The sequence below is a fragment of the Sus scrofa genome, chromosome 2 (genome assembly GCF_000003025.6).
Source record: "Sus scrofa isolate TJ Tabasco breed Duroc chromosome 2, Sscrofa11.1, whole genome shotgun sequence".
Lineage (NCBI taxonomy): Eukaryota > Metazoa > Chordata > Mammalia > Artiodactyla > Suidae > Sus > Sus scrofa.
This window is the reverse complement of record NC_010444.4, coordinates 70,500,040-70,516,466: the sequence shown is the minus strand read 5'-3', so window position 1 is coordinate 70,516,466 and position 16,427 is coordinate 70,500,040. Positions and strand designations below refer to the sequence as shown.

The window sequence follows — 16,427 nt, the reverse complement described above, 5'->3', positions numbered from 1 at the left end:
TGGGTTTTCTTGTTGAGCTAGCAAAATGTGTTACAGTCATCTTCATTTTTTTTTTGTCATTCTTCCTTGATTTTTCATTTTTCTTTTTTTAAATTTTTTTTATTTTATTTTCCCACTGTACAGCAAGGGGATCAAGTTATCCTTACATGTATACATTACAATTACATTTTTCCCCCACCCTTTGTTCTGTTGCAACATGAGTATCTAGACATAGTTCTCAATGCTATTCAGCAGGATCTCCTTGTAAATCTATTCTAAGTTGTGTCTGATAAGCCCAAGCTCCCGATCCCTCCCACTCCCTCCCCCTCCCATCAGGCAACCACAAGTCTCTTCTCCAAGTCCATGATTTTCTTTTCTGAGGAGATGTTCATTTGTGCTGGATATTAGATTCCAGTTATAAGTGATATCATATGGTATTTGTCTTTGTCTTTCTGGCTCATTTCACTCAGTATGAGATTCTCCAGCTCCATCCATGTTGCTGCAAATGGCATTATGTCATCCTTTTTAATGGCTGAGTAGTATTCCATTGTGTATATATACCACATCTTCCGAATCCAATCATCTGTCGATGGACATTTGGGTTGTTTCCATGTCCTGGCTATTGTGAATAGTGCTGCAATGAACATGCGGGTGCATGTGTCTCTTCTAAGTAGAGTTTTGTCCGGATAGATGCCCAAGAGTGGGATTGCGGGGTCATATGGAAGTTCTATGTATCGATTTCTAAGGTATCTCCAAACTGTTCTCCATAGTGGCTGTACCAGTTTACATTCCCACCAGCAGTGCAGGAGGGTTCCCTTTTCTCCACAGCCCCTCCAGCACCTGTTGTTTGTGGATTTATTAATGATGGCCATTATGACTGGTGTAAAGTGGTACATCATAGCAGTTTTGATTTGCATTTCTCTTATAATCAGTGATGTTGAGCATTTTTTCATGTGTTTGTTGGCCATCTGTATATCTTCCTTGGAGAAATGTCTATTCAGGTCTTTTGCCCATTTTTCCATTGCTTGATTGGCTTTTTTGCTGTTGGGTTGTATAAGTTGTTTATATATTCTAGAGATTAAGCCCTTGTTGGTTGCATCATTTGAAACTATTTTCTCCCATTCTGAAAGTTGTCTTTTTGTTTTCTTTTTGGTTTGAAGTGATGTGCCCACTGTTTTTGCATTTGAAGAAAGAGTCACCTCCTCCTGTTTTTACTGACTGGCTTTGGTAGAAAAAATATCTTCATTCATCCCAGATAGGTATTCTGAGATTCTCTCAGGCTTTTTCTGTGGATGCCCACTTCATGCTGTTTGTTTCCTCTTTGAGGGGAATTCTTAAAGTTGCATGCCTTTTCTTAATCCCTCACAGCCAGGCTGGGTGCTGTTTGCTTTCCCTAGGCCAGTCTTCTAAAATGGCCCAATTTGTGTGTCTTCTTCCAACCCCACTGTGTCAAGCTAGCTGAATGTGTGTGCTTAAAAGTCATTTACAGAGGCTTGGGCTCATCATCTGAGGAGGATGTGGGGAGCCAGATAAAGGGTGGGGTTGAGGCCTATGGAGAATTGGATGTGTCCCTGGGCCAATTGGAAGTGTCTGCAAGCAAATTATCCCAAGCACTTGGTGTGTAAGTGTCCAGATGAATCAGTGAGCAATTAGTAGGGTCTGCAGCCATTTTCTTTTTTGGATTTCCAAGCTCTGGTTTGTATGAACCTTATGCTTTTCAGGTATCAGCCTTTCAGCCACCAACCATGCTGATACCCTTGGCTCTTAGTAAGATGAGAAAACAGTGAGCCTCTTGGGCAGTGTCCCACCTCTGGGGAAGCCAGTTGTTCAGTCACAGCGCTCTCACTTTCCCCAGTAGGAGGAATCACAAGTCAGTCAGAGGGCTTTCTCTTGACAGTGGGGTATGTTGCTGCAGGGGAGGGCTGAAATTAGAAAAGTGAAACTGTTCTTATTTTTGCCATTTTTCTGTTCTCAGTTTATGTGCTCTGGTATGCTTGAACTTCTCCAATGGACCCTCATAATGGTATTCTCACTCTTGTGCATTTATTAGAATTAATGCACTATGGGAGATTTTGGTAGAAAACTGTTGTTCCACCCTCTTGCTGGTATCTTGCTCTCATTGAGCCAGATGTAATTCAGAAGTGTGTTGTTTAATCTCCACACATTTGAGGATTTTCCAGCTATCTTTCTGTTACTAATTTCTGGATAAATACCATTGTGGTCTGTGAGCATATTTTGTATGATTTCTATTTTTTCAGTAATTTAAGGTGTATTTTGTGTGTCCCAGATTATGGTCTAATTTGGTGAATGTTCCAAGGAACTTGAAAAGAATGTGTATTCTGAGGTACTGGATGAAGGGTTGCACCCATTTCATTTAAATTCACCTGTTTGATGTTGCTGTTTGATTAGCTATGTCCTTCCTGACTTTGTGCCTCCTAAAATGCTCTTTTTAAATTGTAGTTCATGTACAATGTTATATGCATTACTAGTTTACGATATAGAGATTCACAATTTTTAAAAGTTAAATTTCATTTATAGTTATTTTAAAATATTGGCTATATTTCCTTGCTGTACTAAATATCCTTGTAGTATCTTACTCATTTATACATAGTAATTTGTACCTCTATTTAATTCCCAGCCCATCTTGCCCCTCTCCCTACTGGTAGCCACTGGTGTTTTCTGTATCTGTGAATCTACATCTTTTTTTGTTCTATTTGTTTAATTTATTTTTATTTTTTAGATTCTACATAGAAGTGATATCTTACCATATTTGTCTTTCTCTGTCTGACTCGTTTCACTTAGCGTAATACCATCAAAGTCCATCCATACTGTTGCAAATGACAAAGAAATTTTTTCTTTTTTATGAGTACTATTCAATTGTGAATATGTAACACATCTTTATCCATTCGTCTGTTGAATGACAACTAGTTGCTTCCATATCTTGACATTTGTATATAATGTTGCTATAACATTGAGGTGTATCTTTCCAAATCAGCTGTTTTGTTTTTTTTCGGATCTATACTGAGGAGTGGAATTGCTGAGTCATATGGTGGTTCAAGCTTTAGTTTTTTGAGGAAACTCTATTCTATTTTCCAGAGTGGCTCCACCAATTGTCATTTTCCAGAGTGGCTTCACTGACAGTGTGTGAGAATTCTGTTTTTTCCACTTTCCTGCCAACATCATTTTTGTGTTCTTTTGAGGATGGCCTTCCTTACAGGTGTGAGGTGATATCTACTTGTGGTTTAATTTTCATTTCTCTGATAACAATGTTGAGCATTTCTTCATGTGTGTGTTGGCCATCTACATGTTGTCTGTGGAGAAAGGATTATTCAGGTCTTTTGCCTATTTTTAACTTGGGTTACTTATTTTTTTTGATATTGAGTTTAAAAGAGCTGCTCATATATTTTGGAAATTAACCCTTTTTGTGTCATAGTATTTGCAAATTTTTTTTCCATTCAGTATGTTATTTTTCATTTTGCCAGTGCTTTCTTTTGCTGTGCAAATCATTTCAGTTTAATTAGGTTCCTATGTTTATTTTTGTTTTTATATTCTTTGCTTTAAGAGGTAGATCCAAAAAAGTATTTCTATGAGTTATGTCAAAGAGTGTACTCTTTGTGTACTCTTTCAGAGTTGTATGGTTTCCAGTCTTACATTAAGATCTTTAATACATTCTGATTAAAGGGATATATGTAATATATTTTTATATATAGTGTTAGAGAATGTCTAATTTCTGTCTTTTACATGGAAATGTCTAGCTTTTCCAGCCTGACTTACTGAAGATACTGTGCTTTCTCTATTGGATAGTCTTGCCTCCTTTATCATAGATTAATTGAGCATTGGTGCATGTATTTATTTCTGGGTCTGTCTACTGTTCTGTTGATCTATGTTTCTGGTGGTGTGCAGTTAGCCTGCTCTTTTGACTACTGTGGGTTTGTAGTATATAGTCTGAAGTCAGGGAGTTGATTCCTCCAGCTCTGTTCTTGCTCAAGATTGTTTTGACTATTCCAGGCCTTTTGTATTTCCATATGAAGTTTAAAATCTTTTGTTCTAGTTCTGTGCATAATGACATTGGTATTTTGATAGGGATTGCACTGAATCTGTAGATTGCTTTGAATAGGACAATCATTTTAAAAATATTAATTATTCCAATCCATGAACATGCTAAATCTTTCCATCAGTTTGTGCAATCTTCAGGTTTTTATCAATGTCTAATAATTTTTGTGTGTGCAGGTCTTTTACCCTCATAAGTACATTTATTCCTAATTATTTTAATCTTTTTGATAAGATTGTATTGTTTCCTTAATTTCTCCTTCAAACAAAATATAGTTTGTTTTTATTGTGTAAAAATGCAACAGAGGGTTCCCATCGTGGCACAGTGGAAACAAATCCCATGCGCATTCATGAGGACACAGGATCAATCCCAGGCCTTGCTCAGTGGGTTAAGAATCCAGCGTTGCAGTGAGCTGTGGCCTAGGTCACAGACACAGCTCAGATCCCATGTTGCTGTGGCTGTGGTGTAGCACAGCAGCTATAGCTCCAATTCAACCCCTAGCCTGGAAACTTCCATATACTGTGGGTTCAGCCCTAAAAATACAAAAAAATGCAATAAACTTCTGTATGTTAATTTTTTATTCTGCAACTTTACCAGATTCATTGATGTGCTCTAGTAGTTTTCTGGTGACATCTTTAGGATTTTCTAGGTATAGTATCATGCCATATGCAAACACTGACAGCTTTACTGCCTTGTTTCCAATTTTGCTTCCTTTTATTTCTTTTTCTTATTTTAGCTCTATGGCTAGGGCTTCCAATACGATGTTGAATCAGAGTGGTGAGAGTGGATATCCTTGTCTTGTTCCCAATCTTTGGGGAAATGCTTTCAGCTTTTGACCATTGAGTATGATGCTAGCTGTGGGTTTGCAATATATGGTCTTTGTTATATAGTGAGGTATGTTCCCTCTATGCCCACTTTGTAGGGAGTTTTTAATCATAAACAAATGTTGAGTTTTGTCACAAGATTTTTCTGCATCTAAGCATCTTGGTTTTTTTTTTTTAATATGGCTTTTATCCTTCAGTTTTTAAATGTGGTATATTACATTGATTGATGTGCAAATATTGAAAAATCCTTGCATGCTTGGTATCAGCCCTACCTGATCATGAATTATGATCCCTTTAACGATTGTTGAATTTGGCTTGAGAATATTGTAGATTTTCGCACCTATGTTTATCAATAATTCTGGCCTCTAATATTCTTGTCTTTCTCTGGTTTTGATATCAGCATGATGCTGGGCTTGTAGAATGAGTTTGGAAGCATTCCTTCCTCTATGATTTCTTGGGATACTTTGTGAAGGATAAATATTAACTCTTCTCTAAATGTTTAGTAGAATTCATCTAAGAAGCCATTTGGTTCTGGAATTTTTTTGTTGGGACTTTTTAAAATTTCTGAGTCAGTGTCATCACTGGCAGTTGGTTTCTTCTTCTTTTCTGTTTCTTCCTGGTGCAGTCTTGGGAGCTTGTACATTTCTAGGAATTTCTCCATATCTTGCGCATTGTCCATTTATTGGTTGTACTTGTTGGTAGTAATTGTTATGACCCTTGGTATTTTGGTGGTGTCACTTGTAATTTCTCCTTGTTCCTTTCTGTGTATTTTGTTTGGGGGTCCTCTTTTTTTTTTAAAAGGTTTATAAATTTTGTTTGCCTTTTCAAATAATCAGCTATTAGTTTCATTTTTTTTTTTTTACTATTTTCTAGTCTCTTGTTTATTTATGCTCACATCTTTATGATTACTTTAATTCGAATTTGGGTTACTTTGCTACTCTTTTTCTAGTTCCTTTAGGTATCAGGCTAGGTTTATTTGAAATTTTTGTTTCTATTTCTTTATTTATTTACATATTTATTCATTTATTTTAATTTTTATTTTTTCCATTTAGTTGATTTACAGTGTTGTGTCAGTTTCTACTGTACAGCAAAGTGACCCAATCATACACATACAAACATAATCTTTTTCTTACATTATCCTTTGTCGTGTTCCATCAAAAGTGACTAGATATGGTTGCCTATGCTATACAGCAGGATCTCATTTCCTATCCACTCCAAGTGCAATAATTTGCATCTATTAACCAAACTACCAGTCCATCCCATGCCTTCCCTCTCCCCCTTGGCAACCACAAGTCTTGTTCTTCCAGTCCATAATTTTCTTTTCTGTGGAAAGGTTCATTTATGCCTTATATTAGATTCCATATATAAGTGATATCATATGGTAATTTTCTTTTTCTTTCTGACTTACTTCACTTAGTTTGAGAGTCTCTAGTTCAATCCATGTTGCTGCAAATGGGATTATTTTGTTCTTTTTTATAGCTGAGTAGTATTCAATTGTGTTATGTACCACATCTTCTTAATCCATTCATCTGTTGATGGACCTTTAGGTTGTTTCCATGTCTTGGCTATTGTGAATAGTGCTGTGATGAACATAGGGGTGCATATATCTTTTTCAATGGAAGTTTTGTCCAGATATATGCCCAAGAGTGGGATTGTTGAATCTTGTGGTAGTTCTAGATTTAGTTTTCTGAGGTACCTTCATACTGTTTTTCCCAGGGGTTGTACTGATTTACAGTCCCACCAGCAGTGTAGGAGAGTACACTTTTCTCCACACCCTCTCCAACATTTGTTATTTGTAGACTTACTATTTTTCTTGTTTCCTGAGGTAATCCTGTATTGTTGTAATTTTCCCTCTTAAAACTGCTTTGCTGTGCCCCACAGATTTGGGGTCATTGTCCTTTCATTTTCATTTGACTCTAGGTATTTTCAAATTTTTGTTGGATTTCCTCACTGGTTCATTGGTTCTTCAATAGTGTACTGCTTAGCTTCCACCTGTTTATATGATCTAGCCTGGAGACTGTTACATGGTACTTAAATATGTGTATTCTCCTACTTTGGATGAAATGTTTTCTATATGCCTGTTAAATTCATTTGATAAAATGTGACATCTAAGGCCAGTGTCCCCTTACCAATTTTTGTTTATTTTTGCTTTTTAGGGTGGCATCCATTGCATATGGAGGTTTCCAGGCTAGGGGTCTAATTGGAGCTATAGCTGCTGGCCTATGCCACAGCCACAGCAACGCTGGATCTGACCATATCTGTGAACTACAACACAATTCATGGCAACGCCAGATTCTTAACCCACTGAGTGAGGCCAGAGATTGAACCCGCAACCTCATGGTTCCTAGTTGGATTCATTTCCACTGTGCCATGATGGGAACTCCAAGTGCCCCCTTATTCTTAATCTGGATGTCACTGGGGTATTAAGTTTCCCTACTATTTTTGTTTTACTGTCACTTTCTCCCTTTTGTCCATTAATGTTGGTTTTATGATTTAGGCTATATACTTTATGTATTTAAGCTATATTAATAAATTATGATGCTGAGGTGAAGACAGACACATGGACAAATAGAAGAGAATAGAGAGCCCAGAAATAAGCCCAAGCATATACAGCAACCTAATATTTGACAGAGGAGGCAAGAATATGTAGTGAAGCAATGACAGTTGCTTTGATGAATGACCTAGGAAAAAAAGACCAACCAAAAAAAATTTAAACTGTATACCCTAAAGGAAGATAGAGGAATGCAAAATTATAATTGAAAAATTGCAATACTCCCCTTAGAATTTGACAGTAGTATTCAACATGTCAACAGGAATATAGAAGAAATGCACAACCACACCATATATCAGTATTAAGTTGACATTTATAGAACATACATTTGAATTTTATGAGACACCCCTTCAACAGCAGAATGGACATTCTTCTGAAGCCCCCATGGAATGTCCACCAAAATGGAACATATTCTGGATAGTTTAAATAATGCTTCAAGAAATATAAAGAATTTAAATTATTTAGAGTATGATCTCTGACCATTATGGAATCAGTTTTAGATCAACAAAGTAAAGGTAACAAGAAAATCTCCAAACATTTGGAAATTTTTCACACATATTAAAGAATACCTATGTTTTATGGTTCTCAGCGTATAAGTCCTTTACCTCCTTGGTCAGGTTTATTCTCAGGTATTTGATTTTTGGGGGTACAATTTTAAAAGGTATTGTATTTCTGTATTCCTTTTCTAATATTTCATTGTTAGTATACAGAAATGCTACTTTGCTGCATTTGTTGATCAGTTCAAGTGATTTTGGGGTTGAGTTCTTAGGCATTTCTATGTATAGTATCATGTCATCTGCATACAGTGACAGTTTTACCTCTTCTCTTCCTATTTGGATGCCTTTTATTTCTTTTGTTTGTCTGATTGCTGTGGCTAAGATTTCCAATACTCTGTTGAATAACAGTGGTGAGAGTGGGCATCCCTGTCTTGTTCCAGATTTTAGTGGGAAGGCTTTCAGCTTTTCTTCATTGAGTATTATATTTGCTGTGGGTTTGTCGTCAATAGCTTTGATTATGTTAAGGAATGTTCCCTCTATACCCACTTTGGTAAGAATTTTTATCATGAATGGATGTTGGACTTTCAAATGCTTTTTCCACGTCTATTGAGATGATCATGTGGTTTTTGACTTTTCTTTTGTTAATCTGGTGTATGAAATTGATTGATTTGCATACGTTGAACCATCCTTGTGAACCTGGGATGAATCCCACCTAGTCATGGTGTACAGTCTTTTTGCTATGTGTTGTTGGATTTGGTTGGCTAAAATTTTGTTGAGAATTTTTGTGTCTATATTCATCAAAGATATTGGCCGTTAGTTTTCTTTTTTGGTGGTATCTTTGTCTGATTTTGGAATTAGGGTGATGGTGGCGTCATAGAATGTCTTTGGGAGTATTCCTTCTTCTTCAACCTTTTTTTTTTTTTTTTTTTTTTTTTTTTGTCTTTTTGTTGTTGTTGTTGTTGCTATTTCTTGGGCCGCTCCCGCGGCATATGGAGGTTCCCAGGCGAGGGGTTGAATCGGAGCTGTAGCCACCGGCCTACGCCAGAGCCATAGCAACGCGGGATCCGAGCCGCGTCTGCAACCTACATCACAGCTCACGGCAGCCGGATCATTAACCCACTGAGCAAGGGCAGGGACCGAACCCGCAACCTCATGGTTCCTAGTCGGATTCATTAACCACTGCGCCACGACGGGAACTCCTTCTTCAACCTTTTGAAAAAGTTTAAGGAGGATAGATATAAGTTCCTTTTTGTATACTTGGTAGAATTCACCTGTGAAGCCATCTGGTCCTGGACTTTTATATGTAGGGAATGTTTTTATGATCTATTCAATTTCATTTCTAGTGAATGGTCTGTTCAGTTGATCTATTTCTTCTTGATTAATTTAGGCAGGCTGTAAGTCTCTAGAAGGTTGTCCATTTCTTCTAAGTTGTCAAGTTTGTTGGCATGTAATTGTTTATAGTATTCTCGTATTTTTTTTGTATTTCTGTAGTATCCGTTGTGATTTCTCCTTTTTCATTTCTGATTTTGTTTATTTGGTTTCTTTTCTCCTCTTCTTGGTGGGTGTAGCCAGAGGTTTTTCAACTTTGTTTACCTTTTCAAAGAACCAGCTCTTGGTTTGATTGATTTTTTCTATTGTTTTTTTGTTTTTTTAATCTCTATTTTATTGATTTCCTCTTTGATCTTTATGATTTCATTCCTTCTGCTGACTTTAGAATATTATCTTTTTTTTCAAACTTTTTTTTTGTCTTTTTGCCATTTCTTGGGCTGCTCCCGTGGCATATGGAGGTTCCCAGGCTAGGGGTCTAATCAGAGCTGCAGCTGCCAGCCTACACCACAGCCACAGAAACGCAGGATCTGAGCCACGTCTGCAACCTGCACCACAGCTCATGGCAACACCAGATCGTTAACCCACTGAGCAAGGGCAGGGATCGAACCTGCAACCTCATGGTTCCTAGTCAGATTCGTTAACCACTGTGCCATGACGGGAACTCCTAGAATATTCTTGTTCTTCTCTTTCTAATTCATTTAGGTGGTGTTGATTTGAGATTTTTCTTCTTTTTGAGGAAGGCCTGTACTGCTATGAACTTCCCTCTGAGCACTGCTTTTGTGGCGTCCCATAGATTTTGAGTGGTTGTGTTTTCATTATCATTTGTCTTGAGGTATTTTTTCATTTCCTTCTTGATTTCCTCATTGACGCATTGGTTTTTTAGTAGCATGTTGTTTAGTCTCCATGTAGTAGGTTTTTTCTCATTTCTTTCCCTGTGGTTGATTTCAAGTTTCATGTCATTGTGGTCAGAGAATATAATTGAAGAAATTTCTATACTCTTAAATTTGTTGAGGTTAGCTTTGTGCTTTGTGATCACATATGATCAATTCTTGAGAATGTTCCATGTGCACTTGAGAAGAATATGTATTCTGATTTTTTTGGCTGTAATCGAGGAAATTAAAGAAGAGGTAAAGAAATGGAAAGATATTCCATGCTCCTGGGTTGGAAAAATTGATATTGTAAAAATGGCCATACTAGATTGAGTGCAATACTTATCAAATTACCCATGATATTTTTCACAAAACTAGAACAAACAATCCAAAAATTTATGTGGAACCACAAAAGACCCAGAATTGCCAAAGTAATTCTGAAGAACAAAAACCAAGCAGGAGGCATAACTCTCCCAGACTTCAGGGTAATATTACAAAGCCACAGTCATCAAGACAGTGTGGTACTGGTACCAAAACAGACATACAGACCAATGGAACAGAATAGAGAACCCAGAAATAAACCCAGAAACCTATGGTCAATTAATCTTTGACAAGGGAGGCAAGAACATAAAATGGGAAAAAGACAGTCTGTTCAACAAGTATTGCTGGGAAACCTAGATAGCTGTGTGCAAGTCAATGAAACTAGAACACACCCTCACACAGTGCACCAAAATAAACTCAAAATGGCTTAAAGACTTAAATATAAGACAAGATACCATCAAACTCCTGGAAGAGAACGTAGGCAAAACACTCTCTGACATCAACCTTATGAATATTTTCCCAGGTCAGTCTCCCAAAGCAACAGAAATAAGAGCAAAAATAAACCAATGGGACCTCATCAAACTGACAAGCTATTGCACAGCAAAGGAAACCAAAAGGAAAGCAAGAAGACAACTTTCAGAATGGGAGAAAATAGTTTCAAATGGTGCAACTGACAAGGGCTTAATCTCTAGAATATACAAGCAACTTATACAACTCAACAGCAAAAAAGCCAATCACCCAATGGAAAAATGGGCAAAAGACCTGAATAGACATTTCTCCAAGGAGGATATACAGATGGCCAACAAGCACATGAAAAAATGCTCAACATCACTATTATAAGAGAAATGCAAATCAAAACTGCCAGATGCTCCAGGGGCTCTTTCTCCCAGTGCCAGATCCGCACACATGAGAGTTTGATGTGGGGCTCAGAACTCTCACTCCTGTAGGTGAGTCTTTGTGAGCCAGTTTTTCTGTCTGTGGGACTTCCCACCTGGGAGGTATGCGGTTGTTTATATCATGAAATCACCCCTCCTACCTCTTGATGTGGCCTCTTCTTTTTCTTATGCAGTAGCAGATCTTTTTTTTAAGGTTTCTGGTCCATTTGGGTGAAGAATGCTCAGCTTTTAGTTGTGGATTTTGTTGTTTTTAGGAGAGAAGTTGAGCTCATCCTTCTATTCTGCCATCTTAATCCCGTCTCCTATATGGAATTATTTTTATCAAAATTTTTTTAAATTAGAATTTTTACACACTATAGAAACTATTCTTAAATTTTTTATATAATGATTTTTTATTATAGCTAGTTTACATTGTTCTGCCAATTTTCTATTGTATAGCATGATGACCCAGTTACACATGCAAGTATACATTCTTTTTTCTCACATTATCATGCTCCATCATAAGTGACTAGATATAGTTCCCAGTGCTACACAGCAGATCTCACTGCTTTTCCATTCTAAAGGCAATAGTCTGCATCTATTAACCCCAAGTATACTTCAATTTTTAAAAAGGAAAAAATAGAAATTTTTTTCTAATGCAGAATTTGGCCATTTTAATAGTTGAAATGTATTTACTTCATCCTTTTAAATCATAATTTCCCAACTTACTGCATTGACAAGTTTATTATATATAAGGGAATAGCCTCACCTGGACTTGTTTGTATATAATTCTCTGTTCATCTGATATTGGAGATAGAGTAGGGATTGGAGTGGAAGAAGCAATATATTACATTCTAACGGTCCCCAGCTTTGGCCACATACAGAAATCAAAGATGGTGATATCTGGGTGTTCCAGAAATAAGCTTAAGATGCTTTCTGTATATTAGCCCCCAGGTTATTTATTTCATCACAGCAGGCTGGAATCCAAAAGCATTGCCCAGCGAAGCTGATTTTAGTCATGTAGAGCCTACCTGCTTTGTAGACCCTGTGAAATACCCTTTGCATACCCAACATGTGATAGCCACATAAAAAAAGAAACCCTGCAGCTCTGAAATCCTTAGCCACTGCTGCCCTTCAGAGCTGTCTAACCCAGGGAGTCCTCACCAGGCCATTGAGTGACACTAGCTCAAAATCTCGGCTTCCTTTGTGACCACCACCCCTCACTCCAGTGGGAGTTTCCTTGCCTTTCTTCTCTTCTGAGTAGTGATCTCCATACCATATCCTTTTTTACTTATACTATTTTATTTTTCTAAAGTATTGTTCATTTACAGTATTTTTCCAATTTCTGATGTACAGTAGATGTATGTCCATGTATGTACCAGTCATACATATATATACTCACATATACATACATGCTTTTTCTTATTCTATCTTCCATCATGTTCTATCCCAAGAGATTGGGTATAGTTCCCTGTCCTATACAGCAGGACCTCATTGCTTATCCATTCTAAATGTAATAGTTTGCATCTACCAAACCCAGCTCCCCATCCATCTCACTCCCTCTCTCCTCCCTCTTGGCATCCATAAGTGTTCTCTTTGTCTGCGACTCTTTAGATAGATTCATTTGTACCATTATCTATGTCATATTCTGAAGCTTGTGTGTGCTACTGCCATCTAGTGGTCATATATTTTTCCTTGCTCAGCTCTGAAGTCTTTTAACCCTCTTATGCTATGTTGGAGTGGTGGGGAAACAAGTGAAGAAGAGATACTTAGGAGCCACCAGCTTGTCTCAGCTTGAGTCTGTTTCTTCCTCCTACTAGGGAACCTTTCAGGACCCTCCTGGACACATTTATTCTTTAGTGCCTCCTTTGAGAATTTGCATGAGGAGCAGTTTGCCAACTAACAATTTTTTTCTTTACTAACTTAGTAACACTTTATGAAAAATTTCATTCAAGTATAGCCTCATTCAAGAGTATATTTAAAGCAGGGCGACAAAGCCCAATTTTTTTCTGATGTCTTTAGCAGCAAATATATGATTTAAAAAAAAAACAGGTTGAAAAGGGGAGGACTTTACAGGACTGTTCTAAATAGGCACTCAAAAGACAACCTAATTGATACAGGAAGATGGATTGAATCCTAGATTGAAAAGGGACACCTATAAAGAGGAGACGTTTGGGGAAAGTTGGAATATGGGCTGCAGTTTAAATGATCAAAGTTTTCTTAACTTTTGAAGGGTAGTATTGGTATTATGGTTCCACTAGATGTAATAGGGAAGAACAAATGTGACTCCGTATTAGATTGTTCCTCTTATTTCAACCTTACTTTAACTTTTGTGCTCTGTTGCCTGTGCTTAGTTACGCTTTGCACCTTTCTTAACAGAATGATGCCTGTAGCTTGAAATATACAGAATAGCATGCCATGACTTGACTTAAACAGGGAATAACAGGACCTGAACATAAAATAATAAAAACATCATGACCTGACCCTGGCCTGACCTAGGGACAGCCAGAAGAACAAAGGACCCATCACCAAGAAATTTGCAACAACTAAATCATGCCCCTCCATCATCTTGCTCCTAAAAATGCTTTACTGAAAGCCTTCAGGGACTTCAGGGCTTTTTTAGTCATGAGCCACCCATCTCCTTGCAGGGGGGCTGCAATAAACTTTTTTTCTGCTCCAAACTCCAATGTTTCAGTATTGTTTGGCCTCACTGTGGGTCCTGCACAGAGAATTGCATTAAATAACAAATTGTTACTGTATATTTAGTAGTGAATTATCACATTTTCACCTTTCAGATGGTTCAGAAAACAATTTTGTCTGTATGGTCACTTCTGTTCTAATACTGGTTTTGAAAGCATGTTTTTTTCAAGGTCATTGGTATATCTGGAAACAATGTGGACATAATGGAAATTTCATTTTTGCTTATGTGCAGTTTCATCTGCAAGGCACACAAGACAAACACTAGTTAAGTGCAGAAAACTATACCCAGCTGAACCTAGCTGCACAAGCATACATGGAATGAATACACACTGCTCAAAAATCTACCAGCTCTTTCAATGCCCCTAAAGTGTTATGAGAGATCCCCATACCCATCTTGGTTTTGACTTTCTGTCTGATTTCAGGTAGCTCTCCTTCCACTTCTTCATTATAACTCATGGATTTCAAGCTTTATGATGATGATTTCTGCAAACAAATGGCAGGCCTCTTTCAAGGTAAAGTGTTTTATAGCTTGTGTTTTTGTATTTTTCAACCACTCAGCATATGTAAACCACTATTAGTTACTATTTTTTTATGTAACAGAAAAGCTTTGAGTGTAGAGCCATTTTCTCCATGAGTTCCATGGTTTTCATTGTGTGATTTTGCATAGCATCGGTTAGGAGCAGCTAAGTACAAGTCCTATTTAAAAGCAAACATCTCTGGAAAGGACAAGGTCCTACCCACTGGTGGAAGCTAATCTGCTCAACCAAGTGACCTGTGCTAACCCCCCCCACCACGGTCACTCAGAAAAAAGGGGCAGAAATCTTGCGTCTATCCTCCCAGAATCTTCCCTGGGTACAGACATCCTATGGGAAGTCCTTTGGGTGTAGGTACCTCTTGGGAAACTTCCTAGGTGATCTGCCCTGTCAGAGTTGCCCCTCCCTGGATTTGTCAGGCAAAATAGGTTTGTTCATTTGTTAAAATCTCTGTTTGACACCAAATATAAACTAAAGAACAAGGTGAATTTTGGAAAAGCAAAACATAACAATTTTACATTGCTTGTGTTAACATTTGTTTCCTCTTTTTTTTTGTTGTTTTTTTTTCATGCCCTTAATGGGTGTTTCTGTCCTTTGGGAAGCAGGCCGCTTGTCTGTCCTGGTTCCAATGTTTCTTTCCTTTGGATTTCTCTATCCATTGAATATTGCAGCCTTTTGGCTCTAGTTTTCCTTAGCACAAAAGAACTTAGAAAATGTACATTGATTGAGAAATTTAATAACAAAAAAGCCAGTAAATAATGGAACCAAATAGAGGACCTTAAGGTGTGAGGTGAATGTTTTTTACTCTTCAGGTACATTTTTCATTTTTACATGGGTATTTTGTGTATATGCACGTTTGTAGAGGATACCTAAATTTAAAAGTCTAGAGGAACTGAACTCCTACTATAATTAATATAAGGAAAACTAATCAAAGCTTATAGAAGTCATTGAAAATCCTACTACATTTAAGGAGCTGAACTGAATATACTTTCTTCCTGAGAATGACCTCCATGTGAGATATAGAGGAAGGACAAAGTAGGATGAACCTTATCATTTTAGTTAAGAAATCTGAAAATTTTCTTTGCATGATTTACATTTTGTAACCCTTAGTGTTTAAAGAAATATATTTGAATGGTTTTCTATTTACACAAGTTAAACTAGTAATAAACAAAGCATGTCTATATAAGTTTCTCTGTTCATTTTATTTTTTACTTTGTTAAATTAAAAAATATTAAAGTATAAAGTATAGTTGACTTACAATATTGTACCAATTTCTTCTTTACAGAAAAGTGACCCAGTCATACATATATACATTCTTTTTTTAATATTATTTTCCATCATAGTCTGTCTCAAGAGACTGGATGTAGTTCCCTATGATATACAGTAGGACCTTACTGTTTATCCATTCTAAATGTAATAGCTTGAATCTTTTAACCCCAAACTCTCAGTCCATCCCACTCTCTTCCCCTTCCCCCTCCCCCTTGGCACTGCAAGTCTGTCTCTATGGCTGTGAGTCTGTTTCCGCTTCTTAGATAGCTTCATTTGTGCCATATTTTAGATTCCACATATAAGTTATATGGTATGGTATTTGTCTTTCTCTTTCTGACTGACTTCACTTAGTAGGTGAATCTCTGGCTGTGTGCATGTTCCTGCAAATGAGATTATTTCATTCTTTTTTATGGCTGAGTTGTATTCCATTGTATGTACCACATCTTCTTAATCCCTTCATCTGTCGATAGACATTTAGGTTGTTTCCATGTCTTGGCTATTGTGAATAGTGCTGCTATGAACATAGGGGTGCATGTATCATTTTGAATTATAGTTTTGTCCAGAGAGACACCCAGGAGTGGGATTGCTGGATCACATCATAGTTATTTTCATTTATTTTTATATTTATT

General features: G+C 37.1%; 1 long non-coding RNA gene across 2 annotated transcripts in view; it reads left to right on the top strand.

The window, feature by feature from the left end:
• Nucleotides 1–16,427, top strand: part of LOC106507293 — an 84,232-nt gene that overhangs the window by 4,130 nt on the left and 63,675 nt on the right. Inside the window, exons 1-2 of one of the 2 annotated variants that reach the window (XR_002341667.1) lie at nucleotides 11,307–11,368; nucleotides 14,419–14,508. This is a non-coding gene — a long non-coding RNA (uncharacterized LOC106507293). Of the gene's footprint in view, nucleotides 1–11,306; nucleotides 11,369–14,418; nucleotides 14,509–16,427 lie in introns of those variants that run through there. The other variant, XR_002341668.1, reaches the window with a different exon arrangement.